Source organism: Camelus bactrianus, chromosome 24 (assembly GCF_048773025.1).
Source record: "Camelus bactrianus isolate YW-2024 breed Bactrian camel chromosome 24, ASM4877302v1, whole genome shotgun sequence".
Lineage (NCBI taxonomy): Eukaryota > Metazoa > Chordata > Mammalia > Artiodactyla > Camelidae > Camelus > Camelus bactrianus.
In genome coordinates, this window is record NC_133562.1 from 22,992,294 (window position 1) to 23,007,534 (window position 15,241).

At 49.2% G+C, this 15,241-nt stretch overlaps 2 pseudogenes; both read right to left on the bottom strand.

Moving 5' to 3' along the window:
- LOC141574913 (ubiquitin-conjugating enzyme E2 variant 1 pseudogene) overlaps positions 1-6,282 on the bottom strand; it is a 47,917-nt pseudogene extending 41,635 nt beyond the window's left edge.
- Positions 1-15,241, bottom strand: part of LOC141574911 (connector enhancer of kinase suppressor of ras 1-like) — a 95,725-nt pseudogene that overhangs the window by 66,020 nt on the left and 14,464 nt on the right.

A 15,241-nucleotide genomic window follows, 5' to 3' on the forward strand; every position in this document is an offset into this window, starting at 1 on the left:
AAAATAAATAACAAATGAAAAAGCACACACCTGTACAGAATGTCCCAAAACAAGTGTTCTGCCTTTGAGGACTCCCTTACCGCCTTCTAATGAAGCCAAACTTTCCAAAACAAATTCACATTAAACTTTTGGAAATACTTACACAAGTTTATCAAGTAAGTAAACATCTACTTTACAAAGAATCAAAACATGCTCAGTAAGGCCACTGAAATCTGTGATCACCTCATCGTCCTCCCTTCCCCGTCTCCTAATCCATTTACTTTAAAGCTAGTGTAGGGAGCACGGCACCGTGTGTGCCTCCTGTCACCTCCTTTCCCGCCTTTGGCTTCCCTTGTTCATGTCTGTTATGTTTCTCACCCACCACCCATGGCTAGACTTCCATGGTAACCAGCTCCTACCACAAGCCTCATTTCATAAATCTGCCTTTTAAAAGTGGGTGCAGCAGTCAAAATTAGTTTTGAACTCTCAAAATGCAATGAATTCATAGAAGAAATACATTGATTTTGAAATGATACAGCTAAGTCAGGTATCAGCTACATTTCTACAAAGGAAATCACAGAACACAAAAAGAATTTAACCAATCCATCTCGGTATTTGTTATCAGTTCTGAACAAAATATATTAATGTAGTAATGACTACAAACAGGTTATGAAAATTATCTTAGAAACGCCATTACATTTGGTCTTTCCTTGTCTCCTATTAATGCTGGATCATAGTTTGATTGTGGGATAAATAGCAACAGTTCAGAAATGACTTAGAATTGACCCCTACCACACTCGCACCATAACACTACACACTAGCTGTGCCAAGAGCAAGATGAGTGTTGCCACATGTAAGTGCACATGGAATTAATCGGATCATCTAGGAAGAGTGAGGCTGTCGTCTATGTTCCATTATAAGCATAGACTAGCAAGAGGATGGCTACTCGTGGGTACACGTCTTAAGACACTCCTAAAGCTCTTGCTTCCTAAAACTGAATGCTCTTAATGGGGAATCAGACTTTGCAAACTTGGCGGTGATAATACCACGTGTCAAATAACCAGAGAGTTGGTCTAAACCAGAAGTGAATATTTATCAGCACCACACTGAGTTTGCCATTAATAACTGTCTGTAGACAGAGGTCCCACAGCAACACCCTCGGCATATTCTGCTTGAGTCATCTTTAGGCTTCACTGCACGCAGCTTCACCCACGGGCTCCACAGCACAGGGTCCAGGAAGGAGACCCGTGCTCTCAGTGCAGGGAGTTTGTACACATGAGGCACAGGGCCTGCTGTCCCTTCCAGACTCCTGGAACCAGCCACAGCTGGAGCGCTTCCTCCCTCCAAATACACTGGGGTCACTCCAGAGGGAACACGGAGAAAAACCCTAATGACAAGAGAGGGTGCCACAAACCAAGCACACAGTACAGGGATGAGAGGACAGACAACTTGTCCCCTGCCACCACTGCTCCGTCGGCAGTGCTCAGGAGAGAGGCTGGCACACACAGCAGCTCAGTAAGTACTGGAGCTTGAGAACACCGACTGCATTATAATCATCACAGTTGCCTAGAGGCATTTTCTGAACAAGCTCCTATTAAGAGAAGCCTTGGGCTGTGGAGTGAGACCAGTGCAAGCACGGTGTGCCTTTCAAACTACCAAGGTGATGGAAAAACTTCCCCAGTCTGGCACAAAACATGACACCTTCAGGGGTGGGGAGGGTACAGCTCAGTGGTAGAGTGAACACTTACCACGCACGAGGCCCTGGGTTCATTCCCCAGAATCTCCATCAATACATACATAAATAAATGCAATTACCACCTTGCTCACCAGGGGAAAAAATGGCTACTTCATAAATTTTAATAGGCCCATTTCTGTGATATAAAGGCTTCTACAACAGAAATTGACCTTTTGTCTCTGACTATACTTTAATTAAAGAAAAACATTTATTCATCAGCCCTCGGAAGTGACACATTTTCCAGGCCCCCACCTAGGAAGCTTACATTTGCGTACCTCTAGCCCTGACACTCAGAGGCCTGAAGTTCCAATATATCTAAATTTTAAGTGTCCGATTAGGGAGGATATGTTCCATTCAAAGAGCTGTAAGGGGGAACATGTAGGTATCACGCCCTCAGGATTTTGATATGTTTTTAGCACCTTCTGCTTAAAAGGCTGCAAACTTAACTTTAATACAGTTTAAAAAGGAACACAGAAGCTATTATGAGTAACTTTTCCCCACGAAGCATGCACACCTCACGTCAGAAAGCCCAGGTCTCTTGTAATATGTGTGCAAGAGTGTGAGGGGTGTGTGTTCTATGTGAAAACCTCTCTTCCTTGAATTAACAGCAAGCACTGCCTGAAGTAAACAAGTAACATGGGCGAGTGCGTTTCATCTCAGACCCTCACAGGATGTGGGAAGGGTGAGCACCAGACAGTGCCAGCTGGGACTAGTGCTGACACGGACACAGGGAGCAAGGCCCAGCTGGTGGGGGGGTTCTCATCACTCTCACTGCCATCCAGACTCTGCTGTGATGCTTCTGATTTTAGATGGAGAGAGTCCAAGCCCCTCCTTCTGGGTGTGCGAGTCTGTAGAGAAAGAGCCCAGCTCTGCCTGGGTCACAAACTGGCAGTTGTGAACAAAGTGAGGCCTGAACGGAATTTCTCAACTTAATGTTTTCTTTGTTATTTCTCCAATACGTATTTATCATAATAATATATATATATTTTTAATCTGCGGAAGGATTTCCTTCAGAACATCGAAGGCGGAATTTTCACAACAAGTCTCCACGAGAAATGGCTCAGTATCCTTGATGACGGAAATGAGGAGGAAAAAATAACTGCAACCCGCAGGTAATGACGGTCACACCCCGAAAACACAACCAACATCCTGTTAGGAAAACATCAGCTCATAGTTCACAGCTTTGTCTACTAAAGTAACGACCAGTGTCAAAGGGTTTCATCTGCTACCCACAGGAGGCACTTGAGAAACAGATGTAGGAATTACAGCTGTTACTGAATTCTTGTTTTTATCTTAATCTTATTAATAAGGACTCCAGACCAGTTATCACCTGCTGAAGACACGAAACTGCTGCAGATGAAATCCACTGGTCTATACAGAGACGCTACAGAACCAATCTGCTAGTGTTATGATCTTAACTTTTCAAACACTTAATCAACCACAGAAGTTAGGATCTGGTCCAGAAATTGAAATCATTGCAACATTTTTGTATGCATTCATGCTTAGCACTCTGTGAGAGAGGACTGTGTGCATGGTTTACAAAGACGTACTCTGTTCTGTCTCTGTATTTCCACTTTAAGCAAAATGACATGCTTTGTTTAAAAGTGCATTTTTCTGTCTGTAGACTTTTGGACCAGCTGCCAAAGGCCAATGTGGACCTCCTCAAACACCTTTTCGGAGTGCTCCACAACATCGAGCACCACTCCGCCTTCAATCACATGACATCATATAACTTAGCACAGTGCATCACCCCAAGCCTTCTGGGTCCACCTAATACCACCAGCTCGCAGTTGCAGGAGGACTTGACAAAAATGGTAATGAGACCTCTCATTTTCATGTCTTGTGGGGCACGGTCCCCACTTTGAACCTCAAACATGAGATAGTAACCGTGATGTACCAGATTTTTAAAGTGCACATTTTAAAAACGTTCCCCTGGAGGGGCAGAGTCACTGACCTGGTGGGGTGCGGGGAGGTGGTGGGTTGTTACGTGGGAAACTGAGAGCAGTGGAGGCAGTTCTCCTTTCCCATCCAGGAGACTCAACCACAGAGAGATAAGAGTAGGATGATGGGACAGAACAGAACCTGAGCTTTGGGGTCTGACAGCCGAAGCTCAACTCTCAGCCTAATCAGTGAGGGAGTGTGAACTATGGCAAAGGTCCCATCGTTTCATCATCACAGAATGACACCACCACCCAGCTCCTCTGGTCACTGCTGGCACATCGCGGTGGCTTGGGAAAGATGAGCACCCATGGCTCCACACACAGTGGCCTTCCTATGCCACCTGTGGTCCTTCACAAAGACACTAGGCTCCTATGTCACCCCCACTGCAGGCTGAGGGGACTAGTAAAACATTCCAGAACATCCAAACAGAGCCACAACAGGCCGAATCAGATCACAGCTCTGCCCCAAGCTCAACTCGACAGCCAGCATGAGATGAGGCAGTGCAGTCAGACAGACACGTCTCCTCTCCAGCTGCTTCCTTCCTTCACAAGAAAAATCACACAAATCTCTTTCTGAACTCTCACATATTTCCTCACTTAAGAAGTAAATTTCTCAAGTTTTTGTCTGTTGGATGCTTTATTAATTTTCGTAAGATCTTGTATATCAATTTATCTCAATAAAATTGGAGAAAATAAAACAATAACGAACAAATGAAATTTACTAAGACAATACACAGATTCACCTCAAGCATCCTTCATGGGTCACTTAAAAACTGTCCTAGTTTTAAAGATGTAACCATCATTACAAAAATGTTAGCTATTGAACGAGGCTACAAATTCTAATTTTAACCCACTGATTAAAGGAGTTTTAAAATCTGTACCCAAAGTACTCTTAAAATTATCAGTATTTCTTATACAAAACTGATTTGTAGACTCATTTTATAATCAACTCTTGAATTTTTCTGAGAATTCTCTTACCATTTTTACATCCACGAGTTAGGTATGAAATGACTAATAACTATGCCATATGGAAAACAACACCCCGTTTCGCCCTTATGTGTTTCAGGTTTCTCTGGTCCAGTTCCTCCTCGAGAACTGCCTCCAGCTCTGGGGAGAAGACATCCCTTCCCTCTGCGGAGGGCCCGCTATCATTCCTGATGAAGGTGACGTCACTAGTACCAGGGAGGAGGCTGCAGGGTGTGGGAAGCATGTAACTGGCTTTGGGGAGAAAGGCAGCAAGGCTGCCAGGGCTCACGGGAGACTCTCAGTGCTGTTCTGGAGCCCAAATCACATCCCAAGAGCAGTGATTTCCACCTGCTCCAGGTCAGGGCCGCTTTCAAACCATCATCAGACAAAAAGATAGGATAAGGCAGGTCTGACTGCAGAAGCTACTAGTACGGCACTAGGAGACATCAGGGTATAATACGGTGTTTGTAAAGTTTTCCAAACAAAACTTTAACTGGGCCTCACATATATGAGATGTGCTTAGGCTGAAACTAGAGTGAGGGGCCCAGAGCACTGCCTTGTTTATTCCCCACCCCCTTTTTTCCTGCTTAATGGTACCTGAGGTACCACAGGTTCCAGTGCCTCTGAAACAGGTTGAAAAGAACTTGCACCAAAGAGAAAAAAAGGACTTGGTTTGATGTGAAGCCACCTTTCCAGACTGTCAGCGCCTGGGCCCCTGGTCACCAGCTGGGTTACCTCTGGCCAGTTATTTCTGCTCACTTTCAGTTCCTCCAACTTTAAATGTGAATAAAAGCAACATCTAAATTTTAAGGATTATTGTCAATATAAATCATGGATGTAAACTAAATTTGTAAAAAAGCAATTATTAGGGCCAGCACAAGTTCCTCTGAGAACTCTGAGCTAGGACTGTCTGAGCCCAGGGCATCACGGCTAAGTGGCCGCCGTCCATTTCATGAGGATGAGATTAGACTCAGCACCTGGGGACATGAATCATGACACTTTGAATTTGGGGGGGCAGGTAATTAGGTTGGTTTGTTTGTTTTTTTATGTTAAAGGATGTACTGGGGCTTGAACCCAGGACCTCATGGGCAGTAGGCACGCACTGAACCACTGAGCTGTAAGCCTCTCCCAATCCCTCTGCAGTTTTGACATTTTATGGTTTTATGACATTTATCTCACTGCTTTGAGGAAATCTTTAGGAAAATCTATTTAATCAGGAATTTAGTTGAGTCTGGTACGAGAATATGCTTTACTAAGATAACTGTTTTTAAATTCATCAGTGACAATAGGACCCCTCGAATCAACACGAATGACAGTGGCAGTCATTTACACAAACCCACAAGGACAGTACGAGGCCAAGTGCCCATCCACCACAGGTCGACGCACTTGCCTGTCCACGATTTTTGAAGTCCCAGAAGAACAGGAGTGGCCATAATCTCATGTGACCCTTCCTCTGCTCCATCTTTATTCCTCACATACTGTTTCACTTTTCTTCCTCCTCTATTCTGCATGTTTATGTTCATTTAATAAAAATGGTTTAGAGAACCACTTTAGTTGCATATGGCCCTTATTAACACCTTGGTGGAGGCTCATCTGGGGAGTCTGCGTCTCAACTAAGGTCGCTTCTGCACCGGCAGTCAGCGGGCAGCGCAGCTGGGGCTGACTCACGTGTCTGCTGCTTGGTGCTGGCTCGAGGTGGATCCCCATCTCTTCAGCAAGCTAGCCCGGCCTTCTTTATACGGTGGAGGAAGACTTCCCAACAGCGAGACGCTTTTCATGAGTCCATGTAGGGCAGGACTGCACGAAGGACCACAAACACAATGAGTTACTCATCACTTACTGAGGGCTGTGACTCATCGACCACACACGATACTCAAAACCCGAGACAGCATTCCTATCACACACCTACTCTTCTTCATGAGTTTGTTAACCCTCCATTCTTTAGACCAGCATTTTCCATAGGGTATTAAGTTTGGTAGGGAGTATATATGAAATAATCATTAAGTCCCCCCCCTACATATTTCTTGCCTCTATCTTTCTCCCTGTCTTAAGCTGTCTTAAGAGACACATCATTTCCTCAGAGAACAGAAGTTACACAAGAATATAAGGAATAACACAGCTGTTTGCCTGTGAGTTTTAAACATTCAGTTTTGTAGGAAACAAAAGCAATTCATGACATGAAGATTTAGGTGGGCATATCATGGGGAAAGCCCAAAACAATGAGGTGTATAGGACATGTGCACCATTTCCTGAATAGAAACCAAGAGGAATCAGGAAGCCCTCACAGAACAGCTAAATCGCATCTCTAGGACAGAGCCTGGTAGAGTCACACAGAACTTCTTGCACCTCAACATGGAACTGATCAGTGAAATGATTCCATCCATCTGAGAATAGTAGGGAAGGAAGAAAGTCACTAGACGTGATGACACATGTCCCAGCAACAGCTGTGCAGGCCGGCTCCCCAGGACCAGACAGCCACTGGGACAGCTCAGCAGGGGCCCAGTGTACACAGATGACACAGAGGGCCAGGGAAGCGTCATTCCACATTCCACCACCTCCTAACTCCTTGGCAGTAGAAGACTCAAAACAACTGACACACTCATGGAGAAAATGGAGAGACCTTGCATGGCTACCAATTTGGGAACAAAGAATTAAGCTGTAAATCAAGTGAGTTATTTAAAATTATAGACCAGTCCCCATCTTACATAAATCAGTTCGTAGACAGACTGGCACAAGTATATGGGAAATGTGGTCCCCGCATTGTTTTCCTAGACAGTGTTCCACGGTCAAATAGGTTTGGGAAATGCTGTCTTTTCCTTTAGGACATCAAAATGCCCATTAACATATTAATGTCTTAGAGAAGACCCACAGTACGGACACCCAGTATGTTCCCCATTTATCTGACCTGGGAGAGCCTTTTGGTGTAACTCTGTTCATGAATGATCCTGGGAAGACATATTAGTAAGCAGTGCTCTCAATTTATCTTAAGTCATAATTTTGCTGTTCCACTCACCTACTCAAAAACCTTCAATGAGTTTCAATGGATCTTTAGATTTGGTTTTCAGAAAACTTTCTTTTTTAAGAGCCTCCACAATGCAATCTGCCCTGGTCATCAGATGTCACTGTTTCCCTGTGTAGCTCCTTTACTTTAGCTACGTCAAACTCTTCACTTTCCTTAACAAGATACATTCATGTTGCTAAGTATATTCCTTAACTCCCCGTGGTCTCTACATGCCCACAAACTAGGTGGCCATCTGGGTTCTACTCTCCCAGAAATGTCACACAGCTGCCCCTGACCATTTCAGCTCAAAGTAGCTGTTCTCTGATAATGCACGAGCATGTCACCCTGTTACAAGTCGCCTTCTATGGTGCTTTGCCGGCAGGAATTATGCCAGTATGTTTACATATCATTCAACAAATCCAAACTCCTGTGGTGAATGATTGTATTTTTGCATTAGTTTTATCTTACTTTTAGTGGCTGGCTAAATGTCTACCCCTAAAAATGAATGAACATGTGCACTTTTCTGAGAGTAGAAACTTTTCACACATTGGGAATGACTGCAAATTTTAAAACTAAAGAGGCAGAACACAGCACACACGGAATTTCAGTGGGCCTCAGTAAGACATCAGTCTGACTAAGTTTGTTAGAGAGCACGTCCCAGTGTTTACTATTCACAAGTCCTGGGAAGTACTATTTCTATTCATCATGTAAAAAATCAGGTATTGGTGTGATGTATTTGTGAAGAATTGTATGCATGTGTGAAATTTCTATTAAATAGCAACAATTCCATAATGAAAGGGATAAAAACCATGGCTGGACAATGCACCTGTCAGTTGTTGAGCCAAGAAAGACATGCAAAAGTCCCTCAAATCTGAAAAGGAGATAGAAATCACAATAAAGAAAAGCTGAAATTCAACTACTTTGTCCAATGCAACTCCTACAGGATATTCTTGCCATGGGAACATAGTTAATAAATGTTCCTTTCACTCTCAGGACACTCAAGCACAATACATCCTTGGAAAAGTCAATTTACTACTTTTATGAAACATGCTACAAACTGATAAACTGTACAACGACCAAACTGTCTAATCTAGAATGAATGTAATGCAATTAGACTTTCTGATACTAGTCTTGATCACTGCTCCTAAGATCTGTGTAATTATCCGTCAACCTGCACTCAGTGGTGTAATTACAGTTAAACATTCTGAAAATTGTATTCCAAAAAGAAAGCTATTCATACGATATCTTTATTTGAGAAAACTAATTTTCTCCATGGTCATTAATTACTGTGATATACTCAATGGTATATATATATGTGTGTATATATATATTCCACTCAATATACACATTCAATAATATATTCACATATTATAAAATATATATTATACATAAATATACATATATATACTTACACACTCAACTTTTTATTCCATAAAAGCAACATGTAAGAACTTGGGGGATAGAGTATGTAGTTGTACAAAAAGCCATCTTTTTCCAGAAAACATTAGGCATTGTCTTTCCTATTTCTCCGTAACTCCTTCTATTCTGGCCAAATGAGCCACTAAGTACTCTAAAGATCTGTATTGAATGGTGACTGTTTTCCACTTTTGCGCTTTTCATGCCCGCAGCATAATTGGTGGTAGGAAGAAACTGATTTCTCTTCAGCCCTAGACCTACATGTCAGTATTCATTCGGTTGCCTTAGCCTTTCCAAAGAACAAAACCATTCCTTTGTCACGTGAAAGAAACACTAGCAAACAAAACTGTCAAAAGAGAGATCAAATTCCCTAACAAAACTGTCAAAAGAGAGATCAAATTCCCTAAAATGGAAAAAGAAACTACTTTGTAACACTGGGAGTTTTTCCAAAACGTAAAGGAATGAGACTAGTAGGGGGGTGGTGGGAGGTGTCGGCACCAGCCTGATCCAGCCCGGCCATGAGGTCAGCCTTCCGGGGGGGGGATCAGCAACCAGGGTGCTCACCACCAACCCTGGTGCTGCCACCTCCACACCTGCTGTTCCCTTGCCTGCTCATTGCTTAAACCAAAGCCACTCAGCTCAGCTGGGAGCAGTGTAACTGCAGGTGGACCCGCCCCTGGGCAGGGGGAGGGCCTGTGGGGGGTGGGGGGCGGCTGGGTTCAGTCTGGGGAACAAAGGAGTCTAACTCGGGGTTCAAGCAGGGAGAGGGCAGAGCCTGGGGACTTGGGGACACAGACAGACATTTGACGAGTGATAGACCATCCCTGCAGCCATCAGGACAAGGTTTGTCACTGCAATGAGGACAGGGAAGGTATGGATCCCGAGGCCAAGTACCCCCAATGTTGGCTGTGTTGGAGGCACAGACACTGGAAGCGGACTCTGAGGGCTTCACAGGTTTCCTCTGCCGGAAGGGCACCTGTGAGCTCTTGAGAGGAGCTGAGGCCTCACCTGCCTGCACACCTGGCTGCCTTGGGGAGACTGGGGAAGGGCAAGGGGGCCAAGTTCTGAGGGGATTTGGGAGGGAGAGCCCCAGGCTTGCTGCTGGACAGAGCATCCTGCTAACTAGACTGGCACTTGCCATCTGCCTCTACAGGGACTGGATCACGCTGCCAACTGCCATTTAACTCTGCTTGGATTCAACTGTGAGCCACTGCAGCCTCCGACCTCCAACACACCCTGAAAGGAGTCCAGGATGGAGGTCAGGAATGAGGCGCTCTGTGCTCTAAGAACACTGGTGGAACAGCCCTTCAGATAGTTAGATGTTTTCATGAGATTTTATGAGCCTAAATTCTTGTGTCTCCTCCAACCTAGAAAACACTAAATTCATCAATAGTGACAACTACTCCCCCTGACGAGGAACTAGCCTCTGCCTAGGTGTGTGCTTGACTGCACACACAACCCCCTCTTCACTGAAACCACATGTAACAGCCTGCTCTCCCCTGCCTCCTCAGAACAGCTTCTCACAGCTTTCTGGGATGCTGTCTCCCAGGCTATAGTCCTCATTTAACCCCCAATAAAACTTACCCCACAACTCTCATGTGTGGTTTTACTTTAGTCGACAGTCCCTAAATAGACTCAGCGGTGGGGCCATGGGGATCCCCAGGCTTATGGCGCCCAGCCCAGGAGACACCAGAGGAAGATGGGGCAGGGGACTGGGTGCCCCCAGAAGGTGTCCCGTGATCAGGCAGGATTGGCCCCCACAGTGGTGGAGGGTCAGCAACGTGGGCAGGGGGTGAGTTCGGTGGAAGCGGGAGCAGAGGACGTGCAGACTCCGAGGTCTGCTGCCCTCGCTCTCTGAGGCCCTTCAATCCCTGCCGACCCCCTACCTTACCAGTTTGATACAACAGTTCCGACTCCCAGCCCCGTTACCTTTCACACAACCACAGCACCCTGAGCCTGGTCTGCTGCCCGAAATGCTGCTAGCCCACCCACCCAACAAATGGTCCCCGGGATCCTTCATGGAGGCCACTAGGACAAGGACAAGTGAGTTAGTAACACACATTTCCAAACCACGTAACCTGGGGCTGACGGACGCTGGGCAGAGGGCCGCAGGGCAGGTCCTCACAGAGGGGTTACCTGCAGGTGGCGGGACAGGACCCGGGAATGCAATGGCAAAGGTTATGTGTCAGGAGAGGCTTAGCAGCAGATCGCACACGGCTGGCACCTCCTCTCCTGGGACACACCTCTACTGCCCACATTGCTGCCACATTTGACCTAGTTCCCTGCAATCAAGCAATAGTCCATCCCCTGCTTGGGGGACATTCATCTCTGAGTCCTTAGGGAGGCCAGTGCCTGCACGAGGCTGACATCATCCTAGGCATTGGCGGCCATGAGGGAGCAGGTGGGGGTGAGGGTGATGCTCACTCATAGGGGCCCCTTCCCCACCTACACTAAGGCACAACCTAGACAACACTAGGCCCCACCCAGCAAGGGAGAAGCTGCTGTCCTCCCCGCCCTCCACTCTCACTCGTTTCCACGTTTGTATGGCCAACCCCAGCAAGGAGCGCTCCCGGCCCGGCACCACGGCAGAACAGAAGTGACCTTGCACTTGCACCTGTTGACCACTTCCGAGGCTCGGGGTGGATGCCCCAGGTTTCCATCCTGCTTGCAGGAAGCCACTGTTCCCCCTGTGGGCTGTGGTCCCCACAAATGGGAGTCCCCTTGGACTGTTGTCCCCCACAGGATCTGGTCCCCTAGGAGCTGTGGCCCTCCCTGCCGTCTGAGGGGCTGGGTCTACAACGCTGTCTCCCGTGGTCCCGCAGCCAGCAGCCCTGGTACCTTGAGAGCAGGCCCTCCCAGGACCAGCTGCTTAGAGACTCTGGGGGACCAGGGCTTTGCCAACTCACGGCACAGGGCCCCTGGCATCCCACCACGACAAGCACCTCCTTGACCATCCGGAGACCCTGGTGCCCAGGGCGGCCTCAGGGCACAGGCTGCTGAGGCCGTGGTGGCGTCTGCGTCCCCACGCTCAGCAGGCCTGCTCTGGAGACTGGTCCTGACCGGGGGTCCTACCCTCCGGGGGCCAGCAGCTGGGCCAAGTCACCAACCAGCAGCCTAGAGCCCAGCAGACCGGCCCGGTGGCCACCATCCTCCTCGTCCCCAGAGCAGGAGTCTGCAGCTGGCCGACTATGGGGTCAAATCGCAGCTCAACTTCTCACGGTCCAGATCTGGACACTGTCTCACCTTCCTCCTCCTGTGGAGGGAGGGACCCAGAACCCATCTTTTCTGTCATCTGAAGGCTGTTGGGAGGGTCATGAGGGGACAGCACCCTGAGGCCTGTGGGGAGGGGAGCCAGGCTGGCTGGGGCTGGCTGGGGCCTGCAGCCTAGCAGGTTCCCAGACAGCACTGGCAGGTCTGCAGGGCACCAGGCTGTCCGCTGCCGGCCACCTCCCGGGAGTACATGAGCCCAGGCTACTGGCTGCCCCCCAGGGCTCCTGCTCTGAGGACTAATTAGCTCATCAGGCTCGCAGAGGAGGGGAGGACAAGAAGCTCTGCCCACTCTGCTGAGGGGTTCAGGCAGGATCTACCCCCTGCAGCCTCAAGCCACAGAGGGCACCAGGAGGCCTCCGCCCCTGGTCCAGAGAACCAGCAGCTAGGGCTAGCAGCCCAGGAGGCGGGCAGCTGCTGGGCTCAGTCAGAACCTACAGGATGGCAACAGTCCCCCCAGCGAAGGACTCACCCGTATCCAGTGTCGCCTGGGTCCGCAGGCCCTGGCAACTGGAATCAGGTGAACATGCACGGACTCCTGACCTCCAGCACATGGACAGGAAGCTTCTCCTTGCCCCCTCCCCCATCTCAATATCAACACCTTTCTGTGCATTCTGTCATTTAATCTTGGAAATAATCCACAGCTCAGCTGTGCAGATATAGAAACTGAGGCTGAGAGGTGATAGAATTGCAGGCACCACACAGCAAAACAGTATGAGAGTAGGAATTCCAGTTTTTATCTATCTCACCAACTCACTTTCCCTCCACCCCACCAAAGCCTACAACATCTGAGCTGTAAAATCAGGACTGCGAAACACAGACCTGAAAGGGACCCTCAAGGATGGTCTAACCCCCAGACAAGGTGGAGGGGGGCCTCCCTAAGGACAATTCCACACCAGGGCAGAGCCCCATCAATGGAGGTTTCCCAGGCCATTTGCAGAGCCTTCCAGGCTTCCCTGGGCATCAGCCAAGGACTGGCATCCCACCACGAGCAGGGCATGTGGGTTGCGGTCTCTGACCGGAGGACCATCACTTGTATTTTTAGGCATACCCTGATGGGGCAAAGGTCAGGGGTCCCTCAGCCCTCCTTCTTTAAGTTAGGCCTCTAGGACACATCCTCTTATACACACAACATCTGGAAGTTCTTCCCCATGTATGACTGCAATCCTTCCTGCTGCAGGGGACACCTGTTACCATTGCTGTAACACAAGTAGCTCCTTCCTTCCTCGAGCACACAGTGACTGCTCGCGCATGCGGGAGACCTTTTACTACCTCTTGTCTGAACTTCAGAAACTCGCGATACTTGGGTCATGGATCCAGGCCCCCACTCCTGGGCTCAGACCTGAGGAATCTACGTCAGTGACATCTGCTCTTCCCTACCCCCCAGGTCCAGGGTGACAGAAGGAAATGGGCAGGGGCCCCTCCCTGCATGACCTGAGGGGAGGTTGCAGGGGACCTCGGACCCCTCAAATCAGAGCTCCCAGACAAGAGACTGCTTTTCCCATCAGACCAAAGTTTCCAGGGAGGCCCAGCCACTGCCCACCCGTCTGCAGGCCACCAGTTCCTCACATAGGCTCCTCCAACCCTCCTCTGGCCAAAGCCCCCATGTCACAAAACCCCCCATGTCACAAAACCCCCCATGTCACAAAAACCCCCATGTCACGAAATCTCAGGGGCAACCACCTGTCCCTTTTGCTCCACTTCTGAGCTCTTCTTCTGCCCTCAGTCAGCACCCCAGGGCCTGACCCTCGGCTGAGACCCGAGTTGCTCCCCAGCCCTCGGATCCCTTGGTCGGTCCTGAATGCAGCAAGCAATCTTCTTCCACCCCCATGCCATGCCCATCCATCCACTGCCTCCCTGGACAGCCGGCCTCCCGATCCTACATCCCCGCATGCCAAGTTGTCTTTGAAAGCGTGCTAAGCCAGTCACTGCCATGGTAAGCTGTCCCTCTGCTAGCTGTCTGAGGCCTGCACACCCGCCAGCTGCATACCACCAGTGGGTCTTCCCACCTCTGCCCAGTTCTCCCACCACGTGATGGCCTTATGTTCCTGCTGGCATCCTCCGGTGGGGGTGGGGGACCGGGATCTGGCTTGCCCAGCCCATTGCCTGAACCCCAGTAGGGGCAGACTGCCCAGCCAACACTTGCTATGGGGGGACAAGTGAGGCCCCGCAGCCAGGCAGCATGGCCCCTTTCTGTCCCTGCAACCTAGTGGCAACCTCCAGGACCCCTCCCTTCGTCCTCCCTCTCATACCCATAGACCTATCAGCAACCAGCCGTCCCGTCAAAATTCACCACGACTCTCACTGCTGTTTTCCAATCTGTGGTCACCACCCTGGTGGGACCCACAGCCGGCCTCCGCCCTGCCTGCCTCTGCCTGTCCCCACTTCACTGCCATCATTGGAAATATGTCAGGACACATGCTCTCTCAAAACTTTCCTGCAGCTCCCTCCTCATTCACAGCAAAGGTCATGCTGCTCTCAGGGACCCCACAGGCCCCAGGGACTGGCCCACCTTCCCTGACTCTCCCAACTTTCCCCCTCAAGTACACCCATCCAGCCACACTCACACGGGGAACCCAAGCTCCCTGCAATCCCGCCCTCAGAGACCTGCCTCCTTCCAACTTCAGCCCCTGTGCACGGCCACAGCCTTACCCTGGGTCCCAGGTGAGGTCGCTCAGAGAAGACAGCCTGGTTCCTGTCACCAGCTGCCAGAGGGGAGTAGCCTGGCCCCCACCCAGCTCAGAACGCCCCCTAGGGGACCTCCCCTGGGGCCCTGGTGTGTCAGAGCCTAGGAGGAGGCTCAGCCTGCGGCTCCATTGCCGTCCTGCTCCCTGCAGAGCTCTCTGCTGGTCCAGCCCAGCCCCAGGATGGGGAACTGGACAGCAAAGGCGAAGGCTGGCCACTCAGGGCCAAAGTGCCTCCCCTGGGAAGTAAGCA